The sequence below is a fragment of the Balaenoptera physalus genome, assembly GCF_965194825.1.
Source record: "Balaenoptera physalus genome assembly, chromosome: 1".
In the NCBI taxonomy this organism is placed as follows: Eukaryota; Metazoa; Chordata; class Mammalia; order Artiodactyla; family Balaenopteridae; genus Balaenoptera; species Balaenoptera physalus.
In genome coordinates, this window is record NC_138882.1 from 132971123 (window position 1) to 132985862 (window position 14740).

General features: G+C 32.9%; 1 long non-coding RNA gene across 1 annotated transcript in view; it reads right to left on the minus strand.

Annotated features, from left to right (window-relative positions):
• LOC309641594 overlaps nucleotides 1-14740 on the minus strand; it is a 923801-nt gene that overhangs the window by 800156 nt on the left and 108905 nt on the right. The gene's annotated exons all lie outside the window — the stretch shown is intronic.

Here is a 14740-nt window from a genome sequence, read left to right on the forward strand (position 1 = left end):
GAGTAGACAGCTTCCATGCCTTTGGTGTTCAACACACGGGGTTCTGGATGGCCAGGCGGCATTGTCCAATACGAAAAGAACTTTAAAAGGCAGTCCCTTACTGGCAAGGCACTTCCTGACTTCAGGGACAAGGCATCAATGAAACCATTTCAGAAAAAAGGATCACATTGTCCAGGACTTCTTGTTGTACAACTAAAAGACTGGCAGCTGGTGTTTATCTTTTCCTTTCAAGGTTCAGAGGTTAGCAGCTTTATAGATAAGGGCGGTCCTGATCATAAACCGGACTGCATGTGCACAAGAGTAGAGCTATCCTGTCCCTTCCTGTCAACAGAGAGTAAAGACAGTTTTACCTCTTTCTTTTCAAGCTGCATACTGTTAATTATTTGTCTTAATTATTTATTTGTTTATTTTGTTTTATTGCACTAAGACCTCCAGTTTAATGTTGAATAGCATGGTGAGAGCAAAGATCACTGCCTTATTTTTGATTTTAGGGAAAAATAATTCCGTCTTTCACCATTAAATATGATGTAAAATGTATTTAATTTTGTTGTAGATACACTTTATCAGGTTAAGGACATAACCTTCAATCCCTTCATTGCTAGGAATTTCAATTCTAAGAAAACCGTCAACTTTGTCAAATGCTTCTTCTTCAGATATTGAGATGATTATATGGTTTTATTGTGTTTTCAATATGGTGAAATACATTGATTTTTAAATACTAAGCAATATTATATTCCTGAGATAAATACTACCTGATCATGATTTATTACACTTTTTTTAAAGTGGCCTGAACTCAACTTGATAATCATTCGTTAAGTATTTTTGTACTCATTAAGAATATTGGTCTCAAGATTTTCGTTTTGCTTTGTCATGTCCTTGTCTTTTTTAAAAAAGTCAGGCCGTGTATAATAAAACTGATGTGTACATATTCTTTACTCTTCTATTATCTATAAGCATTTTAGTAAGATTGATGTTAACATTTTCTTAAATGTTTGATAGAATTTATCACTGAAGAAATATAGACTGGAAGTTTCCTTTGTGGAAAGGTTCTAAATGGGGGATTGAATATTTTAATAAATGGATGAATATATGGGTTTTGAGATTATTTTTCACTCACTTTTGGTAATTCGGTGACTTTAAAAATTGCACCTATTTTATATAAAGTTGTCAAATTTATTGGAAAATATTGTTCTTAATATTCACTTATATTTTAATGACGTATAGATCTCTAGTGATACTTCTTTTTTTATTTCTGTTAAAAATGTATCAATGTTATTGATATTTTCAAAGAAAAAGGCTTTCTCTAATTTTTGTTTGTTTCCTATTTTATTTGAGTCCCATTCTTATCTTTGTAAAAGTATTTTTCATCTACTCAGTCTGGACTTAATTTACTCTTAATTTACTCTTCTGTCCTAGATAGTAAATGTAGAAATGCATATAGTTTACTAGACCTTTCTTCTTTCTAATACAGGCATGCATATTATACATTTCCCTATAAATATTTCTATAATCACATCCTACTGCCATTGAATGTGTTTCATGTTTCTATGTCTATTCAGTTTAAAATAAATTATAATTTTTTCTTGTGATTTTTTTCTTTTAGCTGTATATTATTGATTTCAAAATATTATCCCCCCCATGCAGTTCTAATTTATTTCAAATTTACTTCCCTTTTGGTAAAAATAACATTCTCTGTATTATTTAATACTTTTTAATTAGTTTAGACCTTCAGGGTTGATATATTCCTTTTTAGCAAAAGTACTCTGTACACTTCAAAAGAAGTGCATTCTGCTGTTATTGTGTAGAGTATTTGTTTCTTAAAATATTTTATAACCCTTCTGATTTTCTGTCTACCTTTGATTTCATTACTGAGAGAAGAGTTTTTATTTCTTCTACTACAGAGGTGAATTTGTCTATTTTATTCTGTGAGCATTTTTATGGCATATGATATTAGGTACATAGACATTTAATATTGCTTTATCTTCAAGATAAAAAAGAATACTTTATTAATTTGAAATAGCTTTATTTTTGGTGATTTTTCTTATTCTGGAGACAATTTTGCTAGATAATAATATGGTCACTCCAGCTTTAATGACTAATGTTTTCATAATATAATTTTTATTTTTTACAATATATCAAGTGGAAGTTTGTAAACAGAATATAGTCAGGTCTTGCTTTCTTAACATAATTAGAAAATCTCTGCTTCATAATTGGAGGATTTAGAACATTAAATATAGTGTAATTATTTATGTGATTTGGCTTAAATCTATCATCTTCTATTTGCATTTTTAAATTTTTTTCATTTGATTTCGATTTTATTTTTCTAAATTTTTCTGCCCTTTGTTTGAATGAGTTGAGTGTTTTAAGGATTTCATTTTAGTTCTTTATTTGATTATGGGGTATTTTTTGATTTTTTATATTTATTTTTTGTTTCACTGCTTCAAATGTGCATACTTATTACAATTAAAATAAATAAAAGTATGCAATGTCACATATAATCTTAGACAATTACAGTGGTATATTTCAAAATTCTCCTTCCCATTCTTTATGCTATTTTTCAGATATTTATATATATATTATGTATATTATATATAATAAACTCACTTTTCATTAAAATAGTATTGTAATAATATTTTTCCTTAAAAGTCAATATATATTGAAGAAATTTCAAAAAAGAGAAAACATATTTTATGATATTTATATTTACCTTTTGTAGTGTTCCTCATTCTTTCATATAAATATAAATTTCCATCTGGTATTCTTCCTGAAGAAAGCACTTTATCATTTCTTACAGTACAGGATACTAGTGATGACTTTCTCATCTTTTGCCCCTGAAAAAAGTCCATTTTACATTAATTTTTTGAAGAATGTCTTTGTCGGTAGTAAAATTCTAGATTGCCAATTTTTTTCCTTTTTTAGAAAAAAAAGATTTTTTTAAAAAACATCTTTAAAGATGCTGTTCAATTCCCTCCTTGCATAGTTTATGATGAAAACTGTGTTGTTGTGTCTTCATTTCTCTGCACATAGTATGTAATTCTTTTCTGCCTCTTTTTCTTTTTTTCTATTTTTTCCTTGTTTCCAGAAATTTATAATCTGCCTAGACCATTTTATTTTCTTTAAGTGTACACTGTCTGAAGGTTTATAGGTTTCAACAAATTTTTTTAAAAGGTTATTATTAAACTTGATATTGTCCCACGTTTTCACTAAGGTTTTGTTCTTTTTTTCTTTTTTCTTTTTTTAATTCTGTGCCTTCATTTGATAGTTCCTATTACTTTGTCTTCAAGTATTATGATCTACATCTTCAGCAATATTTTTTTTTAATTTTTATTGGAATATTGTTGATTTACAATATTATGTTAGTTTCAGGTATACAGCAAAGTAAATCAGTTATACATATACATATATCCACTCTCTTTTTAGATTCTTTTCCCATATAAGCCATTACAGAGTATTGTGTAAAGTTCCCTGTGCAATGAAGTAGGTTCTTATTAGTTATCTATTTTATATACAGTAGTGTGTATATATCAATCCCAATCTCCCAATTTATCCCTCTCCCCTCTTATCCCCTGGTAAACATAAGTTTGTTTTACACATCTGTGACTCTACTTCTGTTTTGTAACTAAGTTTATTTGTACCCTTTTTTTTTAGATTCCTCATATAAGCAATATCATATGATATTTGTCTTTCTGTGTCTGACTTACTTCACTCAGTATGACCATCGCTACGTCCATCCATGTTGCTGCAAACTCCCTAACACCATACACAAAAAATAAACTCAAAATGGATTAAAGACCTAAATGTAAGGCCAGACACTACAAAACTCTTAGAGGAAAACAAAGGCAGAGCAATCTTTGACATAAATCGCAGCAAGGTCTTTTTTGATCCACCTCCTAGAGTAATGAAAATAAAAACAAAAATAAACAAACCTTTTAAAATTAAAAGGTTTTGCACAGCAAAGGAAACCATAAACAAGACAAAAAGACAACACTCAGAATGGAAAAAAATATTTCCAAATGGAGCAACCGACAAGGGATTAATCTACAAAATATACAAACAGCTCATGCAGCTCAATATCAAAACAAACCAAACAACCCAATCAAAAAGTGACATTTCTCCAAAGAAGACATACAAGTGGCCAAAAAGCACATGAAAAGATGCTCAACATCACTAATTATTAGAGAAATGCAAATCAAATCTACAATGAGGTACCACCTCACACTGGGCAGAATGGCCATCATCAAAAAATCTACAAACAGTAAATGCTGGAGAGGGTGTGGAGAAAAGGGAACCCTCCTGCACCATTGGTGAGAATGTAAATTGGTACAGCCACTATGTAGAATAGTATGAAGGTTCCTTAAAAAACTAAAGATAGAACTACCATATGACCCAGCAATCCCACTCTTAGGCATATACCTGGAGAAAATCATAATTTGAAAATTTATGTGCCCCTCAATGTTCATTGCAGCACTATTTACAATAGCCAGGACATGGAAGCAACCTAAATGTCCATCAACAGAGGAATGGGTAAAGAAGATGTGGTACATATATACAGTGGAATATTACTCAGCCATAAAAAAGAACTAATGCCATCTTCAACAATATTTAATCAGTTATTAAACCAAACCAGTGAATGTTTTTTTCACATATTACATTTTTTAAGGTTCTATATATACCATACAGTTTTTTCAACATCTTCTCTTTCTGGAAGAGTTTCCCACTCTTGATGATTGAAATTCAATGTCTTTTAACCTTGTATGAGGTGTGGGAATTTTTATCTTAAATCTCCCTTGCCATTCTATAGTTGGTCTTATGAAATTTTTACTTACACATTCTTAACTTAAGATTCATCAACAGACAAAGAAAGACTCCAATTCAGGTTTCCCAAGCTCTTCCTTTACATGGCTCTATTCAAGGCAGTCTGTCTCACAAACTAAAGTCACCTCCACTTCCCTGAATTTAGAACTCTGCCTTGTCAGTTCAGCCAGGCAGACATGCACTGAGGTTTGGAAAATGTTTCCAGGCAGAAAGACAGGGTATTGTAGGACTCACTTTATTTATTTTTTCTCCCAATAGTCACAGTGATGCCTTACCTGTTTTCCAGTTTTTCTTAAAATTATTTACATTAAAAACTTAAGTGTAGTTCCAGTTACTTCATTATACCCATAAGCAGAAGTCTCTGACATACTTCATTTTATTTACTGGTTTGATTATTGCAGTCTGATTTTCCTCAAACTCCATGGAGAAGAGAATTTTGTCATTTTTTTTCTTTACCACATGCCCAATGCCTCAAGATTATCTGGCACACAGACACCATATAAATGTTTGTTGAATAAATGCTTGTGAGTACATATGAAAAAGCTGGTTGGTCTACAAAGTAGTCAATATAAGTATCATTTATATAATATATAACAACAGTTTTGGACCCAAAGGGAAATGTTGGTATCTCTTTTCCTATCACAGCTATTATTAATTTTCCCAAATACAGTGTATCATCATATGCTTAGTTTGAAGTAGTTGGTGTCTACAGCAATGAGCAAATGTATATTTGAAATATTATAATTTTATAAGAGTAGAGGATATACACTCAAAGTAACTTCAGGATGGATCTATTTAGATATAATATTTATATAGAAAATCCTAACATTGCTTAGACCCAGAGTCAATAATAGACTATGTGAAATTCTAAATATAGATGTCCTCAAGTAATAGATAGAATTCTCTGAATTTCGTACGTGTTTGTCTTTACATATTTTCCACCCATAGTATTTATCTGATACCCCCAGCTTTGCCAGACATCCCATAGTAACAACACCATAGTTTGGTCTGGAAAATAAACTTACACTTCTAATTTTTTAAAGCACTCACAGCCCCATGCCTAGACTATCAGGCACTATGTTGCATCATATGCCTAGTAACTTCAACACTTCTCAAGGTATTGACTAAGTAGGCCTAAGTACAGTTACCATCAAAATCTAAGGAATCAGAACTTCCATTTCTGGCTTTGATGAAATGTCAGGAACTGAATTTACCCCACCCCCGATACACACACCTTAAAAACCTATAAAATCAAACAAAATATAATAGACAACAGTTTTCACATACTGGACAAGAGGCAGTTCAGGACAGTGACACCTAAGAGAAGGGAAACAAGTGAAATGGATAATTGCCCCACTTACTGATTGGTGAGAATTTCCAGGAACTAATGGATAGAAGAAGAACCCAAAAAGAAATCAACAGTCCTGCTGAGCTGAGGAGTCAGAGTTCAAATGTTCTAGAGGACAGTGTGACTTTCTGAGGCAAAAACACTGCAATGAAAGAAGCTGCATAAGGAGAGAACTATGGCAATATGTAGATGTCTCCCTTTAAGTGTTTAAGTTTGTGCTGTGAGGAAAGTACCTGAGGCTAGAAAAAGAACTACCAGAAAGGAGTGGGTAGAGCTTTTTAAGGACAAAAAGTATTTCATGTCCCCACCATCCAGAAGAGAAAGCCTTCCTAACCCTTCAGGGAATTGGGTAAAATCCTTCGAAGGTAGGGGTTCAGTAATGGGGTTAGAAGGGCCCAATTACGATTGCCCAAACAAAGTTTAAGAGCAAGCACCAAAGGAACAACTTAATTCTGAGAGCATAATATGATGTCTCAGAATAAAGTGCATAGATATTAAAAGAAAATTCAGCACCACCCAATGTAAAATCTTTGATGTTCTGCATCCATTTAAAAATACTAGCATGTAAAGAGGCAAGAAAATATGACACATAACCAAGGAAAATGCATGTGTCCAAAAAGAAAAACATTCGTATGAGGAGAAAAGAAATGGAAGTTGAAAGAGACTCAAATTAAACTTTTATAAATGAAAATATATTATCTGAAATGAAAAATACATTGTATGGGATTAATAGCAGGTTATTCACTGGAGAATTAAATGCCATTGAACTTGAATATATAGTAATAGAAACTCTCCAAAATGGAGCACAGAGAGAAGAAAGAAAGAAACATTTTGAAAGACCACCAATGATCTGAAGAAAATATTAGCAGTATAACATATGGGAAAGTTTTATCTTTTATAGCCATATTCCTCAACAAATTTCCTCCTGGACTGGTCAGTATTGTTATAACAGGACTTAACATATCATTACTGAGAATCTACATGATCATATTTTATGAAGAACAACTCCATCAGAAATTGTTGGCATGCCATTCCACTCAGAATGTATAACAAAAGAGCTAGAACATTGATGTCTACTTAACCTACTTCAAGAATTTCTGAGTGAATTTGCAATGCCAGAACAAGTATTCTTATTTCTTACTTAATTTCCACAAGAAATCTCAATTGCTTCAAAATTAAGCAATATACTTTTAAAGGAGTACTTTTTCAACTGTGAAATGTATTGAATTTTGGCAGTTTTAATTTTATTTCTTTGTGCTGTAGTTATTATCCCAGTTTTTCCAGTGAACTTTAGTGTCATTCTCAAAATCATTTTCCCTCATTGCCTTTGAAAATATTGAGGCACTCTAAACAGTGTCTAACACAAAAGCTATGGATCTCTGATGGACAGTAACTCTTCTGAACTCTTTTATCTAGCTGACATTCTAATTGAGCCTGTAATATTCCCTGTAAGAGTTAACCTTCTGTAAATATCATACAAGATCTACCTAGGACCTCTTATTCTATTATAAAAAAATCAAGTATTAATTGTTCTGAATTCACCTTGAATTTTCAGACATCATTTATATATCGTCATAATTTAACATATGAAGCTTTCATTAACAATAAAAGTATCTCATATAAAAGTAAATAGTTCCTTCTCTATTTGTTAATATCATGAATATTCTTACTAAATCCTTCATTCTTAGATAAATGTCTATTTTTGCCTATCTCCAAAAATTCTTCCAAGGACAGTCATTCCACTGATGTCAAGTCACACTTTTTACAAGTTGTCACCACCAAAAAATAAAATCATTCAGTTGATTAATATACAAAGTGCTATATTTCAACTTTTAAAAATGCATTACTAATCAGAATTTTATAACTGAATTTGAATCTATACTCTTTCCCTCAGTTATAGAGAAAGGCCTTATCATGCTTTCTCAGAATATGTTACAATAGAGTAAAATAATAGCTCATAAGAAGGCATAAACAAGACAAGAACTCAGGAAACTTTTTAACCTATCAGTCTCTCTCATTCTTTTCCACAACTCAGAGCATATCGGGCATGAATGGCCATATAATTGCATTATAACCTTCACATGTTACTTTATTTGCTCCAATTTTTCCTTTAGAAAAGCATGATCTCCTTCATCTCTTGAGAGTATTTCTAAAATATAAAATTCAATTACTTGGTTTTTCAAAGGCAATGCAGAATGTGTGGGGTGTTATAAATCTTGCTATACCAAAGGACAAAATGGAGACTGTATTGCCAAGTTTCCTCAAGAAACAAAACTAATAGGAGATACATCTATGTCTATCTATGTCTTTATGTCTATGTCTATAACTACATCAATATCTATCAACCTATCTATCTATACCCGTATCTATATCTATGACTATATATATAACGAGATTTATTATAAGAAATTATCTGATGTGATTATATAGGCTGAGGAGTCGCACAGTCTGCTGTCTACAAGCTGGAGACCCAGGAGAGTATATGGTATAGCTCCTGTCCAAGTCCGAAGGCCTGAGAACCAGCAGAGCTGACTGTTTTCACGTTAAGACTTTGATCTTCTCCTGAACTCAAGCTGGAATTTACACCTTCAGCACCTTTTGTTCTATTCAGCCCTCCCAACAGATTGGATGAGAACCTTCCCCCCAAATCACGGGAAGGGCAAACTGCTTTCTCAGTCTTCCCTATTAAAATGCTAATCTCATCCAGAAACACCCACACAGACATGTACAGAATAATGTTTAGCCAAATATTTGGCCATTCCCTGTCCCAGTCAAGTTGACAGAAAAAATTTTTCATCACAGAGCCCCTATAAAAGGTAACAGTAATAGCCCTTATTAATTCCTTGGTGATGGCACAAGGATAAGACTAGAAGACTGAAGACATTACTATAATATATTACCTTATAAATGACCTCTGATGTAAATTCTAATTTTAGCTCTCTTTTTGCAGTCATGTGGTATTGAGCTAAGTAAAACAACAAATTTTGTGACCAAGAAAATTTAACTGCTTACCTCACAGAACCATTGTAAGATAAGATTTTGCTTCATGAACTTGCTAAAATATAATTTATTCTTTTTTTACTTGACAAATACTTATGTGTTCATTAAAATTCTGATTATGATTATCTATTGCCCTATAATGTAATGAACTGTAGCCCTTAAAAATTATTTAGTTCAACCTAACTTTTGATAAATTATATACCCTATTAGTGTTATCTATCACATAAGCTCATTAAAATACTGTGCAACTATTTCTGTGTTAATATACTCCAAAGTAACCCCCAAGTGCAACAAAAGGAACATCTTGAACTCACTATAATTAAAGATGACATAATTAGACAATAGGTAATCTATAAGCAGAAGATTCCTCAGGCCTGGGCTGGTTCCTGATTAATTATACAAGTAATTTTCCAACATAACCCCTACTAGAACTGTCTAATCATGCCTACTAGTAAGGGATATTATTAAAACACTTAACACATCCATATTAGATATTAAGCCGTGATGTGTTCTTAGGGTAGTCAAGACCACAGATTCACTGTCTCAGCACAAATAATAGTTTTACAATGGCTTTGAGTTTGGTGCTTTTGCAAAACACTATATCATACAGTAGTCTTAAGAAACTAGAAAAGCTAAAGACTCCTAGTCTACATTCAAATTTTTAGCTATCTTAAAAATTGTACCAATGAATATTTAGTTATGCCTATAAATATTTCACTTTATATCCAGCTTGAAATTATGTAGAAATATTCTGAGACTTAAGGAAATATGAATTTATTTGTAGAGGTAAATTTTTAAAAATATTTATTACTTTTATTAGAATAGAATTTTTCTGTTTTTTTTTTTTTTTTTCTTTTTCTTTTATTTTAGTGTGGTTGGTTGAAATGTGCTCTCTCAGGAAGACCTGTTATTACTGTTTATGTTTATATCTTTTTGTCTACTAGGCTAAAATCTCCTGACTGGTGGAAACCACACCATTCAATATTCCTGGTCCATCTGTTAGGTGTTTCTAATGGAATGAATTCTCTGGAGAAGGTGGATAACAAAATATTAAATGGACAGAGTAAATAAAATAATTAGCAAACAGAGAAACCAGTGTAGGGAAATCAGAGGGTCCGAATAGGATACTTTACTCTTTGAAGCATCATTTTTCAACTAGTGTTCTACAAAAAAATAGTGGCCTCAAAATATGAATAATTGTTCTGTTACTAGAGTTTCTAGTCAAACCTTGGAATTGAATAACATTATCTAAATTTCTTCGACACCTTATTGCAAATACTTCTAATGTAATATACCTTTGAATTTCCAAAATGTAAGATAAGGTTTTAAAAGCTTCTCAATACTATTTACTGCTGCATGGTTTACCATCCAGAGTATGTTAATATTCTACAAAAGACAGTTTAAATATTGGTAGAACAAAGGCTAAAATTTATAAGGTGCTTTCTTTGTACCAGAGCCCTCAAGTCTACTAGCTCTAAGAGTGTCAACAACTGTTTCTCATTAAATCACTTCACACTCTTCCTCACAAACACACACACACAAACACACACACTTATGTGCATCACTATTTCAACTGAAGCCAACATTGGCTTCCTTCAGGAATATTTTCTCAATCATTCCACCTTGTGGCAAATGCTTCAGCACTCATCAACTTCTAACTTCCCAATGTTAACTATTATTTTGTTAATCCTTTTAATTACAATATATTTTAAACTCCAGGGCTGGAAGATGGTTTATATTTTTAATAGCTTAAAGCTTTGCACCTAATGGATTATAATTGAAGTTTGAAACACAAAGAACAGTGGACAAAACGAATACCCTTTTATTGTGCAGATGGGAGAGACACAGGATATGAAGGAAATAACATTTGCCATAGGAAGTGAGATGATATAAGATTTCCAACACGAAGTTATATGACCTGAAGTAAAATATTTCTATCCATAGAGCATAAGTTGTATGATCTGATATTTATAAAGAGAGAATATTAGATGGAATTGAAATGGATTTGGGAATTTTATCGTCCCTGGTCTAATGGATTCTTTCCTACTGCAGTCCCACCCAGCCCCACTAGTCCTGCCAGGTACCCACCTAAAACTACAAGAGATAAAAAATTACTAAATTCAGACAAGCCCAAAACCTCAGCACCTAGGTGATCTTGAAGTCCACATTCACCTTTAAAATTCCATAATTTCTTAATTTGGTTGTGTGGCTAGATTATTATACTTTGAGAAATGAAAAAATTAGAATCAATATCAAATTCAATTAATGAAGGTAGATCTTTGACCTAAGTGTGAAAGCTAAAACAATATAAGCATTATGAAAATGCATACCTGAGAACCTCACCTGGTCAGCAAATACTGATCACAGAAAGCTTTAAATATCAATATTACTATATATTTTTCATTAAACAAATAAAGAATGTTTTGGAACAATAAGACACTGAGAAAAATTAATGAGTTCACTCTTGATACAACAATCTGGTGGAAGATGCTTCAGTTAGTTAGTTTTTCCCCACCCTTGACTTCTTATTACAAGAACAAAGAGGCAATAAGGAATACTAAACTATATACAGGATTGGAGTCTTGATTAAGCATCTTGCTTATTCCAAAGATGCATGTAGATGTGATTCAACACTTGGATTTTTCTAAAACCTGTATAGAGGCAATCACAGCATAGTCTAAAATCAAGATAAAGAGGCGAGTTAAGGTCTACCCATAAAGAGTGTGACCTCTCAATGTGGATGTTACATATTGGGGTACATTTGAAGAATTAAAAAAAAAAAAAAAAAAAATATATATATATATATATATATATATATATATATATATATATATATACCATTATATCTGAAACTTAGAAAATGCCTCCACATGGGCATCCATTTGAAAAATATGAGGGAAGAAGACAAAGGAAACTGATTGTAGGGTAGCAGAGGCATAGCAAATGTTTAATACAATTTGCAACTTGACAGACAGTGCTGATAAAGGCTTACACCAGAGTGGTAAGGGTGGTGTAATGAAGTCATTTCACTTAAGCCTTTGCAAATTCACACTCTAGCCTGCCATCTCTCTTTTTGAAGTAACTGTGGGTGCTCACACTGCTCCTAAAGCTAAGTGGTTTAGGCTGCATATGGCTAATTAAGTTCCACAATTGCCCTCAGTATAGTTAGTTTGGAATATTTAATTCTCATTATCGCACATGCCCATCCCCCACACCATAGATGCTTTGATATGGGCATGGCAGAAAGCCACACTTTTAAAGGTTAAGGCTCTGCCTACATTACCCCCACTGGAGTTTGGCTGCTAAGAGGCAATAGAAATCTGCTTAACTCGCAATTGCTTATGTCTAATTCTATGAGCAAATCCATTTCTTGAAGTATGAGTCTTGAGTGTCAGCAAGATTCACGTACACTTGATGGAAACATTTAGTCTCAGAATATCCCATGTTAATACTTTAAAAGTTAAGACTCATTTTATGTAGCATAATTTGGTGTGGTGAAGAATATCAAATGAGGAGAATAATTTAACGGGATAACATTGGGAATGTAATGGGCCCACATTCTTCAGTCGATAAGAGGAGGCTTATAAAATTGTATTTCTAACAAAACAAATATAATGTTTAATTCCTGCTGTTACCAGCTTCCCCTCAGCTTATTTTGCCTCTCTTCCTTTGCTAACCCCAGGGCAATTTGGGAGTTTTCAAAACAAAAAGGAACAAGGCTTAAAATAGGGAGTCCTGAGGTCCATTCAAATTTGATGATTAAGTAAAACAAGAGAGCCATAACTCCAAGACTTAAGTGATGTGCTTAATACTCTTTGGGGGAAAATGTATGCTAATAAAGAATTCAGGACGCTGTTTTTTTTTTTTTTGTTTGTGATCTCTCAGCACCAATGACTTCATTTTCCATATAATAGAGGGTTTTTTTGTGGCAAAGCTAGAATTCAGACTATGTATAGTTGTGTCCTTCCCTTCAATGTAATTGACCTTTACAAGTTTTGTTACCAAAGAATTAGGCTGGATAGTGTGTTGACTATTAGAATTTAAAGGCTTAAGTAACTGGACTAGGTTATTTTAACTAGTTAGATACTCTTATTAATCAAATTATAGTGCCTCTTTAAAGAAATAATCCATTATTTTAGTAATGAGCTAAATTATGCAGCAAATGGAGAAGAAAATGTATGACACTTTTTTTTTCCTATTTGTGGCACTTAAGAATACACAGTATAATATGTTTCCCATTTTTTCAAGGGCCATGCACAAAAAGTGTCCTTCAATTGTTTCTGGTAAAGAGTTACTTCTGTTTTATGCTTCATTTATCAGGTAAAAGTAATAATCTGTAAATGTTAAATTATAGATATGTATGCCCCATTAATCAAAAGAACAGAAGAGAAATAAACATTATCTTCAGCATGATGAAATACACCTACATTGTATATCTTTCTCTCCCTCATAGACAAAATATTTGAGTACTTAATTATTTAATTTCAGAAATAGTTTAAGGATACTCTGTTTCTACATGGACTGTGGCCAGTTTGTCAAGCAGAAATTGTGATGAGTTGAACTTTGACTTCTGTGAATACAAACAATAATATGAATACCTGTTGTATAATAAATGATTTGTCTAGTTTGGTCCCAGGTTCCAAGGGGCAGTTTCTAAACCCTTGGAATTTCCCAAGTGATGGGAGTGTCTTTGTTATTCATGGTGGACTTTTAAGTCCATCACTGAGTTTATGCTAATGAAGTGACTCAAGGTGGGCCCCCAGATAGTTCAAGGATGTGGGCTGGTCATTCAAGGAAGATTAACCATGTGATTAAATGGTTGGAGCTTTGAGATAATTTATTATATCAGTCTGATCTACAAGGCGGGGAGGGAGGCTGGAGATTGAGTTTAACCAGGTGGGTAATGATTCAAACAATCATGTCTGTGTAATAAAACTCCAAAGAAAGCTCTGGACATCTCAGTTGGATTGAAATTCCTGGTTGGTGATACACATTGATGTGCAGGGAGGGTGACAGGTCCTGAGGACGTGGTGGATGCCTTCCATACGTGACCCTGCCAGACCTCATCCTATGCATCTCTTCATTTGACTGGTCTGATTTGTATTCTTCATAAAAAAATTGTAATTCTAACTATAGCACTTTCTTAAGTTCTGTGAGTTGTTTTAGTGAATTATTGAACTTGAGAGGGTAGTAGCAACCCCCTACCAGCTGTAGCCAGTTGATCAGAAGCATGAGTGACCTTGGAACCACTAGAATATGTGGTTGGTGTCTGAAGTGAAAGGAATGTTGTGGAGGACTTTGGCTTTAACCTGAGAAATCTGTGCTAACTCTGGGTAGTTAAACATCAATACTATATTAAAATGTTCTATGGCTGCCAGGGAGGGAACTGTCTGAAATGTATTGAAGGTTCACATTCAGCAAGCTCAGTGTATGATGGGGCAGAGCAGGAAACAAAAACCCTCTAGTGTTAGCCCTGTTGGCAGTGGGAACCTCAGAACCTCAACGCAAATATATAGCACAGGAGATGGTTTTCGGTGTTGCCATATAAACATGTCATCACCAATAAGCACATGAAAA